Raw genomic sequence first — 14501 nt, forward strand, 5'->3', positions numbered from 1 at the left:
TTGTATTTATTGACAGCGTTAAGCGTTCATTTGAATGACAGCCCATTGAAAGAAACTTTTTATGTCTAGTTGTATTGGGGTACAGTGCTCTGTAGCGCCTACCAGAGGGGAGGAGTTGGAACAGGTTGTGACAAGGGTGTGATGGGTCTGCAGTGTTGTTGCCTGCCTGTTGCCTGACTCTGGAGGTGTATAAGTCCCAAATGGAGGGCAGGTTGACACCAATGATTTTCTCTGCAGACTTAATTGTCTGCTGTGTCTGTCTCTGTCCTGTTTGGTGGCCGAGCCACATCAGACAGTGATGGATGTGCAGAGAACCGACTGGATTATTGCAGAGTAGAACTGAATCAGCAGTTCCTGAGGCAGATTGAGCTTCTTGAGCTGGCGGAGAAAGTTCATCTTCTGCTGGGCCTTTTTGATGATTGTGTTTACTCACCTTAGGTCCTGGGAGATTGTGGAGCCCCAGAAATCTGTAGGTTTTCACCACAGACACTGTGCTGTTGAGTATGGTGAGGGGGCAGTGTTGGGGGGGGGGGGCTCCTCCTGAAGTCCGCTGTCATCTCCACTGTTTTGAGTGTGGTCAGCTCCAGGTTGTTATGGCTGCACCAGAGGTCCAGCTGATCAGCCAGCCTCCCATCTGTATACAGACTCGTCACCATCCCGGATAAGGCCAAACTTCAGGAGTTTAACAGACACGTCACCTGAGGTGCAGTCATTTGTGTAGAGGGGAGAGCACACATTCCTGGGGGGGATTGCAACTATTCCCCAATTCTCTATGAATAGTACACATGGCCATTGTAACTGTAGTTAATGCTCACAGTAATTTGAATATGAAGTTGATCGTTGTTTTGGGTCGTTATGCCACAGTATTGTTTATAAGGCTGGGGTACCTGCAGTCAGTTGAGACTGAAGAGGTCACTTAGATGAGTGATGAAACGTTTCTTTCAATAGACGTTGTGTCCAGATGAACTGGACTTTCTGTGATTAAATCTCAGAGGTTTGGCTAATAGTTTGTGTTTTGGAAGAACATGATTATCGTTGCATGAAATGTGTTTAAGCAGTTGTAAATAGCTATAGACTAAGTGGCGTTGCTGTCCATGTACTTCTGCAGCTCAGTGTAGCTCAAAAGTTTCGCACAATATCATTCTTTATATTTCCCATTGCCTAGCTTGATTGCATTAGCCAAAGTTAACTGTTCATACTGTATCACTGCTGGCTGGGTCCCAGCGGTACTGAATTTACATATCAGTAATGTTAAGTCATAGTGACTGGCATGCAGCGGAACTGAAACAAATGTTTGTTTTCATGTTAAGCTGTTCGCCTAGATATCAAGCCACAAGTCCTAAATGAAAACAAAAAAAAACAAAACATTGACGTCATCCCTTCCTGTCATGTCTCAAACAGAAACAAGATGTATTACAGTTCTGAATTGTACAGACCGCAGCCTTTCAGAGAAAGGTTTTTTTCCCCTCTTTGTGACGCACAGCATGCAGTTTATTGAGAATTTACTGACTTTTTTAGAATTTGAATAATCTTTTATTTCCTAGTAGAAAGGAAGAGGCGTCTTTTCTTAATTTTATTTGTGTATGTGTAAACACTTAAGGGGCAGCAACATTAAAAGAGGAAATGCTAAATTACACACAAATGGAGTGACATGAAGAATAGGATGTACAGTGACTATGTGTAAAGTGCATGCATCTTGTGCATTTTGTCAATATTAATAGGCATAAATCGGTACGCTGGGAGAGATGTTGGTCAAAAGAATGAGGACGGTTATCTCAGACAGGTGAGCAGGTTCTCTGGTGTATTTTTATTTCATTTTTTTTTTATTTTCCCCCCTTTTTCTCCCCAATTGTACTTCTCCCCGCCTGCCGCCCAATGACTGCTGGGATAGGCTCCAGCATCCCCGTGACCCTGAGAGCAGGATAAGCAGTTTGGATAATGGATAAATGGATGGATGGACAATTACTCCACTCTTCCGAGCCGTCCCGGTCTCTGCTCCACCCCCTCTGCTAACCCAGAGAGGGCTGCAGACTACCACATGCCTCCTCCATACATGTGGAGTCACCAGCTGCTTCTTTTCACCTGACAGTGAAGAGTTTCGCCAGGGTGGGAGGATCATGCTATTCCCACCAGTTCCCCCTCCCCCCGAACAGGCGCCCCAACTAACCAGAGGAGGCGCTAGTGCAGGGACTAGGACACACACCCACATCCGCCCCCCCCCTCCCACTGTAGGGACGCCCTATCAAGCTGGAGGTAACACAGGGATTCCCTGTATTGGTAGGAAACGGATTAGACCACCACACCCTTTAGTGTATTTGTGTGGTCATGTAAAAAAAAATGGTGATATGGTAGTAAACAAACAACAATTAGTGATTAATTAGTGTTGATATGGTCTTGTGTGCCCTATGGTGGACTGGCGGCCTGTCCAGGGTGTCTCCCCGCCTGCCGCCCAATGACTGCTGGGATAGGCTCCGGCATCCCGCGACACCAATTGGGGTAAGCGGCTTGGATAATGGGTGGATGGATGGTCTTAGTATGCGTTCCTACAATGACCGGGTTTCTGAAAAACAAATCCTCAGTAATCATTTGCTCCTTCTTTTTTCCTCTCCCCAATTGTACTTGGCCAATTACCCCACTCTTCTGAGCCATCCTCGTCGCTGCCTCACCCCCTCTGCTGACCAGGGAGGGCTGCAGACTACCACATGCTTCCTCCGATACGTGTGGAGTTGCCAGCTGCTTCTTTTCATCTGACAGTGAGGAGTTTCTCCAGGGGGTCGTAGCGCGAGGGAGGATCACGCTATTCCCCTACCCCCGAACAGGCGCCCCGACTGACCAGAGGAGGCGCTAGTGCAGCGACCAGGACACATACCCACATCCGGCTTCTCACCCGCAGACACGGTGTCTGTAGGGATGCCCAACCAAGCCGGAGGTAACATGGGGATTCGAACCGGCGATCCCTGTGTTGGTAGGCAACGGAATAGACCGCCACGCTACCTGGATGCCCCCATCATTTCCTGTTTTTTTTTAACTATTCAAACCATCAGTTCATGAGGCTCTTTAGATTTCATGTTCAGTTTGGAGAAGCCAGACTGGGTGTAGGAAGGGCAACGCTTGGTGACAAGGATGTTGCAGTGGGAGACAGTAATGGCGGGACTGGTATGGGTGGGCTCAGCGGCAGTCTTCTGTGCATGTCTTCTCAATCTGTCATCATGGAAAACCTTGTCGGATAATGCCACTGTATTGTTTATAAGGGTGGGGATACCTGCAGTCAGTTGAGACTGAAGAGGTCACTTACGTAGATGAGTGATGAAACATTTCTCTGTCAATAAACCGTGTGCCCAGATGAACTGATTCAACTGTCTTGTATTGTCTTGCCTGGATTACTGACCATGCATAAAGACGCTGCAATTTATATTTTGCAGAGCAAGGACATGGAAGAGAATCAGAACGTATTGAAGGACCACTATAGCATTTGGGACAACCATAGAATCAGACCCCAGCAGGCTTTCTGAGCTTCTTCTTTTGCTACAGTAGGGGCTTTGTGGGTGTTGATTCTGTTTGCCAAATATAATCAAGATGTGATAGCTTCATACATTTTCTCCAGGGCTGCCTCATAAGCTCCACATTTAATTTCAAAACGTCTAATGTTGCCGTGTCATACTGCCCATACACAGGAAAAAGATGAACTTGCAAGATCTGTTTTCTGACAGCTGACGTGATGTGATTTTGATACTGACGCAAGCCCGTTATCAGATATTGTGTCTGTCTTCCTCTCCTTGACTGTCAAACAAAAGAAGAGAATATTTTTACGTATCGATTTGCTTGTCAATGCTTGATATTTTGCTTGTCGATTTGCTTATCGATGCTTATCGATAAGATGCACGAATATCTCTTCCTTGCGACATCCTTGGGTCTATAATGAAGAGTCATGTTGTTTAGAAGACTTGCACGCTCTCACTCTACAGTCTCATTCTCAACTTTGCCAGAGTCCTTTAAAAAAGGAAGTGTCAGGCATACTTTTTTTTACCACTACCTGCTGATGCTTTTTGTATGCAGAATTGTTTTGTAAAATAACACGTGAAGCATGAAAAAAAATGTTGTGCCAGTGAGCACAGGAAGTGGAGCATCGCAGCTGTTTTGAGGTGTACCTTGTTCTCTGGTAGGAGGTGTAACAGCTGTTGACGCTGTGATGTTGTGGTGTTTAGAAGTCCCATGTGGGGACTGGGTCAATGCCTGTCAGGGCGTTTCCACAAGCGGAGGCTCTAACTCGTTATAATTCCTGCTCTTTTTCTTTCCCGTGCTTTTATCAGAGCACTAGGTGATGCTACGTCTCTTAAGCTGGGAATGTATTCGTTACTGATGTAAGGCGTATCTGCAGCTCATCAGCTGAGAAGTAGTTGTGTGGATATAAAGACATGGACATACACACATGTTCACAAAGCTTCTTCTGAAGACATTTTTGAATAAATACAGTATCCCCCCCGGTCCTGAAACAGTATTGTTGTCATCGTCCCATTGGAGTAATCCAGCAGTTTTCAGAGATGTCTGGCGAGTTTTAATTGCACCACAGAAGAGGCCGTATTGGATTAAATGTCCCCCGAGATTTTTCCCTTTGACTCGGAGGTTTTGACTGCCATTCTGCTGTTTGCAGTAGTTTATTCCCCCCATAGGGGGCCGTAATTAGTGTGGCGATGATCGTATCAGGCGCTGGGTTCATAGGCAGCTAAATGCTGCCCTCTTGTGGACGTAAAGGCTGCACGCATCGCCGTGGTTTTTTGTGCAGCGTAATCCGCGGAACACTTGTAATTGTAAATAAACCATGTGAAGTACGCTCTTCGGTGTTTATTTTTGAACGTGTTGATGTACATGTCTTTGTATTTTATTTATTTATTTATTTATTTTGCACGTCGTGAAGAAATGCAGTCTCAATATGATATCATTTATGCAGGATTACTTTTAAAAGTGAGTTGAGTGATTTTTTTATCGATTAAAAAAATGCACATGTGGTTGTTCCAGTCTTAATTAACCATATCAAGAACCATCAGACGAGGAAGTGATACGCCTCAAAAACCTTGATCAGATCTCCACCGAGGCCGTATGAAGGGCTTCCAAGGCATTCCTAAACACAATTATTGATGATTTTGTATATCTACATAGCTGTCTTTTTTTGCGCATCCTTTGATTAGTTTACAAATCAAGAGTGAGACATTTCCTATAATCTCTGTTTAGGCCAATTGATTTTTTTGCTGTAATAAACCATTGCACTGATTTATGCTAATTGTCTGGTGTAGAAGGGAATCAGAATGGTGAATGAATTCAAAAGCGTACATTTTATCAATGATAATGATTATTCACACCGGGACCTCGTGTCAGAATATCGTTGTTAAAGGCGCGCTCCTATTTATCACCAGCAGATGGGAGCAAAGCCCTTCAGGGGTAATCGCAGCTCAGTTTAAAGGTAAACTTGTTGAATATTACGTCCTTGTGACGTTGCTGCGTTTAACTAGAAAATTACCCTGCTTGAAATATAGCATTTAAGCTATTTTTATGAGTTTTCACTGATCCAGTTAGGGAAATTGGATTGTGTCTCTTGAGGGATATACAGCTGTCCTCTGGCTTGTACAGGCGAATGGTGTGGGCCAATTAGATTAGCCGTAACCCAATATGATTGTCTTTGGCTAGCCACATAAATAAAAGCAAATTGGCTTGATCTACGACATTTTTTGGCACATGGAAGCCTATATTTCTTAAATGGTGGGAAAAAAACCTTGATTATATCTTACTATTTTGCTCATTGACCCCCAAACTAATGGTCTAAGTCTGCACCTTTCAGCAAAGCGTGACCAAAACAACGGCAGAGGTGGGGTGGACATTTGCGGATGTTACCTTTAGCCCCATAGTGAGAGGAATAATGTTATTCCTTCATTATGTGCTCTTAAATCTGCTGTGCAGCTCGATGGGTGAATCAAGCAGGGAGGATCTTTGGGTGGGCCACAGGTAGTCTGTGTATGTCTTTGTGTGTGTCCGCGTGTGTATTTGTGTTTACATCAACACATGAGTACTCCCCCGCGGATCTCCTCATCCAGCTGCTTCAGATCATGGGAGACAGCTCAGCTTAGTTCTACACCTACACAAGCACATAAGCATGCAGGAGTGGGTTAGCAATCCCACAAGCCAGCCGAAACACACCAACAGACCTATGCATACACTCGTCATCACACTGCACTTTTCACAAACACACACACACACACACACACACACACACACACACACACACACACACACACACACACACACACACACACACACACACACACACACACACACACACACACACACACACACACAAACATACACAGGTTCCAATGTGTGGGATTACAGGAGGAGAAACAATCTGAGTTCCCCAGTTAGTCATGTTTATCCAGGCAGGCGAAGGAGGCCTCTCTCTGGACTGCTTCAGTATGACTTGGAGCCCCCGCTGGCTCCAGCCTCTGTTGATGTAGACATTGTGGACTAATGTCAACCCCTGAGCCATGCTGTAAGCTGTATTCTGTTGGTTGCTTACATGCTGTTGTTATTCCTCTGAACTATGAGTGTGCTCTGTGTGCATGGTCAGCCTGTGTGTGTGTGTGTGTGTGTGTGTTTATGTGATAGTGCACATCCATGAACCAGAATCAGAATTGTTTTTATTTTGCCAAACACAATGCATGCACAGGGAATCTAACCTGATTAATTGAGGGGGGGGGGGTAAGACAATACAGAAATACAGGATTAAGACACTGATTGCTGCACAAAATGTGACAGGAAGCCACATATAGGGTGCAGAAGACATAATGTGTGACGGAAAACTTTACATAACTAAATTTTACAGTTGCATTAGCTTAATCAGTTGCAGCATTATCAAATGAGAGTACTTGTTTGCTCATTTAACTTAAAGTGGGCTCCATAATTGCTTGTGAGAGAATGATGGAGTCTGTGTGTGTGTGTGTGTGTGTGTGTGTGTGTGTGTGTGTGTGAGCAAAAGGGGATCAAGTCTCTCCCTGAGGGTATTTGGTCTTTCCTGCTCTGTTCTGACACATCAAGATAGATTGGTTTAATTAGGCTAGGCATATGGCCCTAACCTGCATAATTAAAACAAATAAACCCACAGGACTGGCTGAACGTCACGGCAGAGCACCACTGTGACGTGGACCCCTCGGAGACGTGCACATCAAATCAAACACACTAGCTGACCGTATGTCCTACCAGTGTACGTGGTAAGAAAATAAACTGCCGTGTCTTGTCTGATAGCCGTATTCCTTTTCCACACTGTATGTCCCACCGCTGTGAGTGTTGCTGGTGGTGTCTGGGATTAGGACAGGCCTCATCTGCGTGTGTGTGTGTGTGTGTGTGTGTGTGTGGTGTCTGTTACTGAAGCTATCTGTCTAGACAGTCACAAAGTGGGAGAAGATGAACACTATAGAAATGTCAGTTGTCTATCTCTTCCTCCCTCCCTGACTCATTTGTCGCAAAAAAAAAAAAGCTGTCCATGGGGCGTCCGGGTGGTGTAGCGGTCTATTCTGTTGTCTACCAACACGGCGATCGCCGGTTCGAAGCCCCATGTTACCTCCGGCTTGGTCGGGCGTCCCTAAAGACACAATTGGCCGTGTCTGCGAGTGGGAAGCCAGGTGTGGGTATGTGTCCTGGTCGCTGCACTAGCACCTCCTTTGGCCGGTCGTGGCACCTGTTCGAGGGGGAACTGGGGGGGAATAGCGTGATTCTCCCACGCACTACGCCCCCTGGTGAAACTCCTCACTGTCAGGGGAAAAGAAGCGGCTGGCGACTCCACATATATGGGAGGAGACATGTGGTAGTCTGCAGCCCTCCCCAGATCGGCAGAGGGGGTGGAGCAATGATTGGCCAGATACAATTGGGGAGAAAAAGGGGAAGAAGAAAAAAAGCTGCCCATTGAGACATCATTCATGACAACGCGATGCACTTCATCATCATCATTCAGGATTATGTTCTCTTTTGTTGTGTATTATGTTTTGTATTGTGCACAGAGAAATGTCCGCTAATTCATTTGTAGTTGGGAACTCCTAATTGTTGAACTCAAACGGGCCATCGACAAAACGTTGACATTGCATTGCTGCGGCAGAGTTCTTGTTGTCTGCGATCTTAATAGAAGTGTATTTGAGGTTACTGTTAGGGGGGTGGGCTGTTTACTCTAAACCCACTTTCAGATGTACATTCTGGGACACCGGTCCGAATGATTTCTCCTGCACCGGCGGTGGTTTCTCCACCATTTACACGTAGTGCAGCGCATCTATCCAGAGGATTTGTGGATAGTGTTCGTCACACATGACATGTCGGCGCCTCCCGTCTCATTCCCCGCTCATTTTGGATGCCAGTTAACTGCAAAATCTCTAACTCTAACATCATATTCATTTATTTATTTATTATTCCAGCATTCTCGATTTTTCATAAAACTGTACTACATGGCTGCCTATTAAGTTCGCCCTCGGCGCGGACTGAAAGAAGCTCTCTTATTTCTAGGCCGATCTCTTTTCCGGACATTTTGACATAAGCTCTTACTCTCACTGGTTTACGCATAAATTTGCCGCTTCAGACAAATTCCTGGTATTTGTTCGCTTTGCTCATGTATGAGCATCTCTTTTTTTTTTTTTGGATTTTCTTCCCCTTTTTCTCCCCAATTGTACCTGGCCAATCACTCCACTCTCTGAGCCATGGTGGTCGCTGCTCCACACCCTCTGCCAATCCGGGGAGGGCAGCAGACTACCACATGTCTCCTCCGATACATGTGGAGTTGCCGGCCGCTTCTTTTCACCTGACAGTGAGGAGTTTCACCAGGGGACTAGCGCGTGGGAGGATCATGTTATTCCCCCCAAACAGGTGCCCCGATGGACCAGATGAGGCGCTAGTGCAGCGACCAGGACACATACCCACATCCGGCTTCCCACCCACAGACACAGCCAATTGTGTCTTTAAGGACGCCAGACCAAGCCAGAGGTAACACAGGGATTCGAACCAGCGATCCCCGTGTTGGTAGGCAACGGAATAGACCGCTACACTACCCAGGCGCCCAACCTTGTTCCATTTGTGTATGCAAAAGCATCTTAATACAGCAATCTGATGGCTTTTGTTCAGACTGTAGTCGTTTGGTAATGTTTCTGTAAATGTTCCCAGGTTGCGAGTCAGCAAATCTCCAATACGACTTTCACGGAATATCGACTCTGGCAATATGTGCCCGACACGTAAAATTGAGGAACGATTCCAGATTAGGCTGCATGTGTGAATGAGGTTTAAAAAGACATTTTTCTCACTTCTCATGGAAAAAAAATCGGGTTTATTCTTTCGTGCATGTGAATCTGACCTAAACACTGTCGCGGCTGATCCACAGTGTGTGTTCTGCCTTTCTGCTCTTAAATGATCCAGAGCTGTGACCTGGCAGAGACACAGTAAATGGTTTGATTCAGCAGCCAGGTTCTCCTCCTGGTCATTAGGTACCATTAGGGTGCCTCTCTTCATGTGAGCCTCCTGTAAACAAATGAGCCAACCGTCTTGTTGAACTGTGAGAGGACACATCAACCTCAATGACCAGCTCCATCCTCCAGTCTAAACACTGTACTGTGGCACTACACACACAAAAACATACAAAAAAACTATACATGAAATAACCACACACACACACACATACACTTGGACATAGGCAAACATGCAAGCCCCAAGTACAGTATAGACCGTCCCATACAGGCGAATATCCCCCAAATGAAGTCAAAACATTTAACTAGTCCATGCAAAATGAAGTTGAATCTCTTTTCCTTGTTTCAGCCAACCCACCAACCCATAACCCTATCAACACATCCAGCTAAATCCAGCACAATGATGTCATGGATCCCCCCCTACCTCCGTCCCCCTTTCTTCCCTGATGTAGCCGTAGCTTTATGTCAGGTAGTGCACAAGACATGATCCCAACACGCTTTTCTATTAGGAAGTTGTAAAGGTCAACTTATCAACACTGCAGCTCTGGATGTGCATCTTTGAGTGAGCCCCGTGTGGTGTCTGTGTGTGTGTGTGTGTGTGTGTGTGTGTGTGTGTGTGTGTGTGTGTGTGCAAGAGAGAGAGCGAGAACGCGAGAGAGAGCATGTTTTAGACTCAAATGGGGGGGGGGGCAAAAGGCCCGGGCGAGGGGTACGCCGATGGGCCCCCAAAAATCCCCTGAGCAGCACCCAGCATAGAAGAACAACTATGGCCTTTGTTGGTCGCCCCGTGGATCTCACACACAGTTAATATAGACTTTTCCCACTGCCTCTGCCAAGACTCTGAAGTCATTTAATGAAGTGGCGGCTGAGTTTAGAAGGAGCCAGTGTGCTCGCTGCTCGCTCTGACAGAATGGAAAATGTCTGTGTTATGCAGCGACAAGAGGAGTGTGTTCTGATATTTGGTCACCTCTGCACACATTCAGCAGGCAGCTGCTCACTCACACACACACACACACACACCCATCACACAGATGCATGCAGATGCATTTACCTGTGTTTCGACGGGCTCACTACATCAAGACAGATCAAGCGATAGACTACACATATTCAGTCTCACACACATGCATTTGCACACAAACACACAAACACACACACACACATTTTGGTTCTGAATTGTTGCGAGTCTTACGGATGCTTTAGCTGGTGCATATACCTTTCCTAACCATACAGAATCAAATGTCAGCAGCCATTTGTCCACTAAACGAATGCAGCCCACAAAATGTCTGACATTATTACGAAATTTAATATCTTGGATTTTCAATCCAGGAAATTGTCATATTAATTGTCAAGAGGGTATTTTTGCATATCGGCTGAGTGTGATTTACAGGCAGTTGAAGTTCCTCTTGGCTTCCTAAGCATACTCGGGGCACTTGGTCATGTAAAATGAAAAAAAAGCCTAATTGTTTCCCGAGTTCTTTGGATTTATCTCTTTGTGTTTATGTGTTTGGTTCATTTATCAGAGCATAACCTCACCTTTCATGTGTATTTTCACGGTTGTCTATTTATCCACTTCTCCCGTGAATGGACAGTATCTGTGTGCATATTTGGTCACACTTCTATTCAAGTGCCCTGTCTTTTCATCTATCTATGAGCAGATTGCAGTCTGTTTCGGTGTCCTATTGTGCAACTGTCAGTTATTTTCAAAACACTCGAGTGTCATTTGCTCCAGCTTCCATCCCTTTCAATTCCCGCCTCTTTTTTATCTTGCTGCTAGCGTACATCTCATTGAGTGTGCATCAGCAGGCAAATTCATTCTTCTTTGCTTCCAAACGCAGTTCTTTTTTTTCCATAGCAGCCATAAGCCTCCTTTTTAAATCCACACACAATGCGTTTTTGTCCATCCTCCTCCATCCTATTCAATGGAGAGTGGAGAGATTCTCTCCCTCTCTCTCTCTCTCTCTCTCTCTCTCTCTCTCTCTCTCTCTCTCTCTCTCTCTCTCTCTCTCTCTCTCTCTCTCTGTCCATCTCCCCCCTCTTTCTTGCCCTCCATCCACTCTTTCTCTCTCTCTGTCTGTCTGTCCCCCCCTTTTTCTTGCCCTCCATCCACTCTTGCTCTCTCTTTCTCTCTGTCTGTCTCTCGCTCTCTCTCTTTCTTGCCCTCCATCCCCCCTCTCTCTCTCTCTCTCTCTCTCTCTCTTTATTTCCCAGGGCATCTGTGCGTCCATAGCGGGGACCCCTGAGCGTGTTTTTTTTTTCTCTCGAAGCTCAATTGTCTGTCTGTAATGAAGCATGATGAATGATAACAGAATGAAATGTAATAATTCATGCGGGCCTCAGTGAGGAGCACGTGGCTAGCAGTTGGCGCGGACCGTGATAACCTCCCGCTCGGCTCCAAGAACAATGTGTCGGCTCCACCAGCACCACTCGCCCCGCTCTGGTCCAGCAACCTCGTTGTCCTGTAACCGTCTCTGTCCCTTTTCCTGCCGTGGAGAGTCACTTAACGCCGGCTGGCTGTCTGTGATCACTGGGATTCCAGAGCACCTCTTCGGGAAACAATGCAAACAAATGAGAACACCAGTTGTCTTCTTCAAATTCCTTTTTGGTCTTTGAATTTTCCTTTTAGAAACAAAAAATTTAAAAAATGAAGGTCTAAGTAGCTGATTGACTTGATTTTCATTATAAAGTAAAAAAAAAAAAGAAGAAAGATGAACAAGCCATTTTTTTCTGGGGGGGGGGTCCTGTCAGAAATGGCAAATGCAAAATTGAAGAATGACTTCATATTCTCTTTTTCCTTGTTAGAAAAGAAAATTGAAAAATAATTGTGTCATTGAAGGGGTCACTGTGTTTGACCAGTTTGTATGTTGTGACAGTGGCTAGTCTGCTATTGCTTGCTTTCTGTAGGCCTACACACACTAATAATAATAATAATAATGATAGAGACACACTCGCACACAAGATAGATAGATAGAGAGAGAGAGAGAGAGAGAGAGAGAGAGAGAGAGAGAGAGAGAGAGAGAGAGAGAGAGAGAGAGAGAGAGAGAGAGAGAGAGAAGACAATAATATAAACTAGCATTGGCGCATGAATGGAATAGCCCAGGTTGCCAGACAGAGACATTTTTCTGTTTTTATTCTCTTGCAAGTTTCTTTTCTGTTATGCAAAATATTGCTATAAGTAAAATTCAAAGGCCGTAAAGCCCTAACCTTGGGCCTTCTCTCTAACTTGAAGGATTTGCGGTGACATGGACAATTTAGGCGCGCTTGAGTCGCAGCAAAGACTATCACAGCGCTCCACACTGTTGGTTACTTGCTGTTTTCGTGATTTGGGAATTTTAGCTTATTCCGCTTTTTTTCCCCGGTCATTGTCAGGGCTGCTGCATGCTTGATATAAAGTGCTGTTAGGAACACCGGCTAGCATTAGAAAGCTCCTTTCAGATGCTCGGATTAGAGGGGGCCGTAGCCAACATTTTTTGGTCTGCATATTCTATCCGTTCATCTTTCATTGCTTCCTTCCACCGCTGCTTTGACTGCTCACTGCTCATCATGAATATCTCAGAGAAAAAAAACTCTCTGAGAGTATTTGTCTTTATCTGCATTTGTTTGACTCTTCACCATGACTTGTCCTGTTCATCGTCCCACCCCTCCCTATGATGGACAGCTTCTCGCCCCACCTTCGACTTAAGCTGCTCAGAAAAAAATGACTTTGCTCCCCGATGTGTTTGGACAATGAGTCGTACAAACTAGCTTGAAGCATGTAGAATGCCAAAGTTGCTCCTTATGATTGTAACCTAAATGCCTAAAATGTGAATAATGCTGTATCCTAATTACACTGTAGCATGTCAAACATTGAAACCCGCATTGGAAGATAAACTGACATTATTTACAACCCTTCCTCCCATGTATCTAATCTGAGGTTTGCAGCATTGACTGGTTCTGCCACACTGTACTGCTCAGTGCTATAGCATACATAGTCATGAATATTGTGAGGAATTTACTCCGTGACGAGATTCTGAGACAGCCAATGACATTCCCACTCCGTGTCTTCTGCCCAGTAGCTTTCCCGAGGGATCTTTAGGGACGGAAACCTGTGAGACTCGGGCCATTCAGTGCATGAGTGAAGGAGGCCATGTGCCTGATTTTAATTTCAGCATGCTTTGAAGGCATCTTGTCTGGTGTTAAGTTGTGCTCCCTCATGACAAATTATGTGGTATGGATGTCGGTGGTGGAAGATGGCAGTGGAGTCGAGGAGGGTGAAGAAAACGAACAGAGACTCAATTGATCTCCCAAGCCCAGAGCTACTAGGGTCTGACACTGTGTGTGTGTGTGTGTGTGTGTGTGTGTGTGTGTGTGTGTGTGTGTGTGTGTTGACATTCTGCGTGCATGTTTCTGCGGGCACAAGTCTCAGCTTTAAATCCTGGGGCTACACTGTGATCTGTGTGGGAGGAGAAGACAATGGTGCAGTGGAAAAATTAAACATTCCATACTTGCCCTATACTTCAAGGTAATGTTTGTGACTTAAGAGGAAGTTAGTGTTGTCCTCTGTCTAGGTAGCAAGTTGAAGAAAATGCCAATGTGCCCCGAAGTGACATGGTAGATGACTCTTTGGCTGATGCTGCCAGTAAAGGTACCCTGACCCCAACTCAGACAGAATGTTGCTCTTGTGTCTTGTGTGTTTGTGTTTGTGTGTGTGCATATGAGTGTGTGTTTGCACTTGCAAATGAACTTTAGATGGAAGGTTAAGTTTATGAGGATCTCTTGTTTCAGCTGGAAGGCTACGCTGACAACGCATGCCATAAGATATAGAGAGAGAGTGAGAGGGCGCGAGAGAACAAATGAAAGAGAATGCACAAGAGTGTGCTTACTGTAAGTGTGCCCAGAGTGTGCCAGTTCACCAGTTTGGTGGTCTGCCACTGAAGGCTGTTAATTAGTGCAGAATGCACACTACAGTTCCACTGCCAGTGCTGATGAAAAGACGAGAGCGTGAGAGAGGGAGAGAGAGAGGGAAAACCGTGTAGCTGCCAG

Source organism: Lampris incognitus, chromosome 6 (genome assembly GCF_029633865.1).
Source record: "Lampris incognitus isolate fLamInc1 chromosome 6, fLamInc1.hap2, whole genome shotgun sequence".
Classification (NCBI taxonomy): domain Eukaryota; kingdom Metazoa; phylum Chordata; class Actinopteri; order Lampriformes; family Lampridae; genus Lampris; species Lampris incognitus.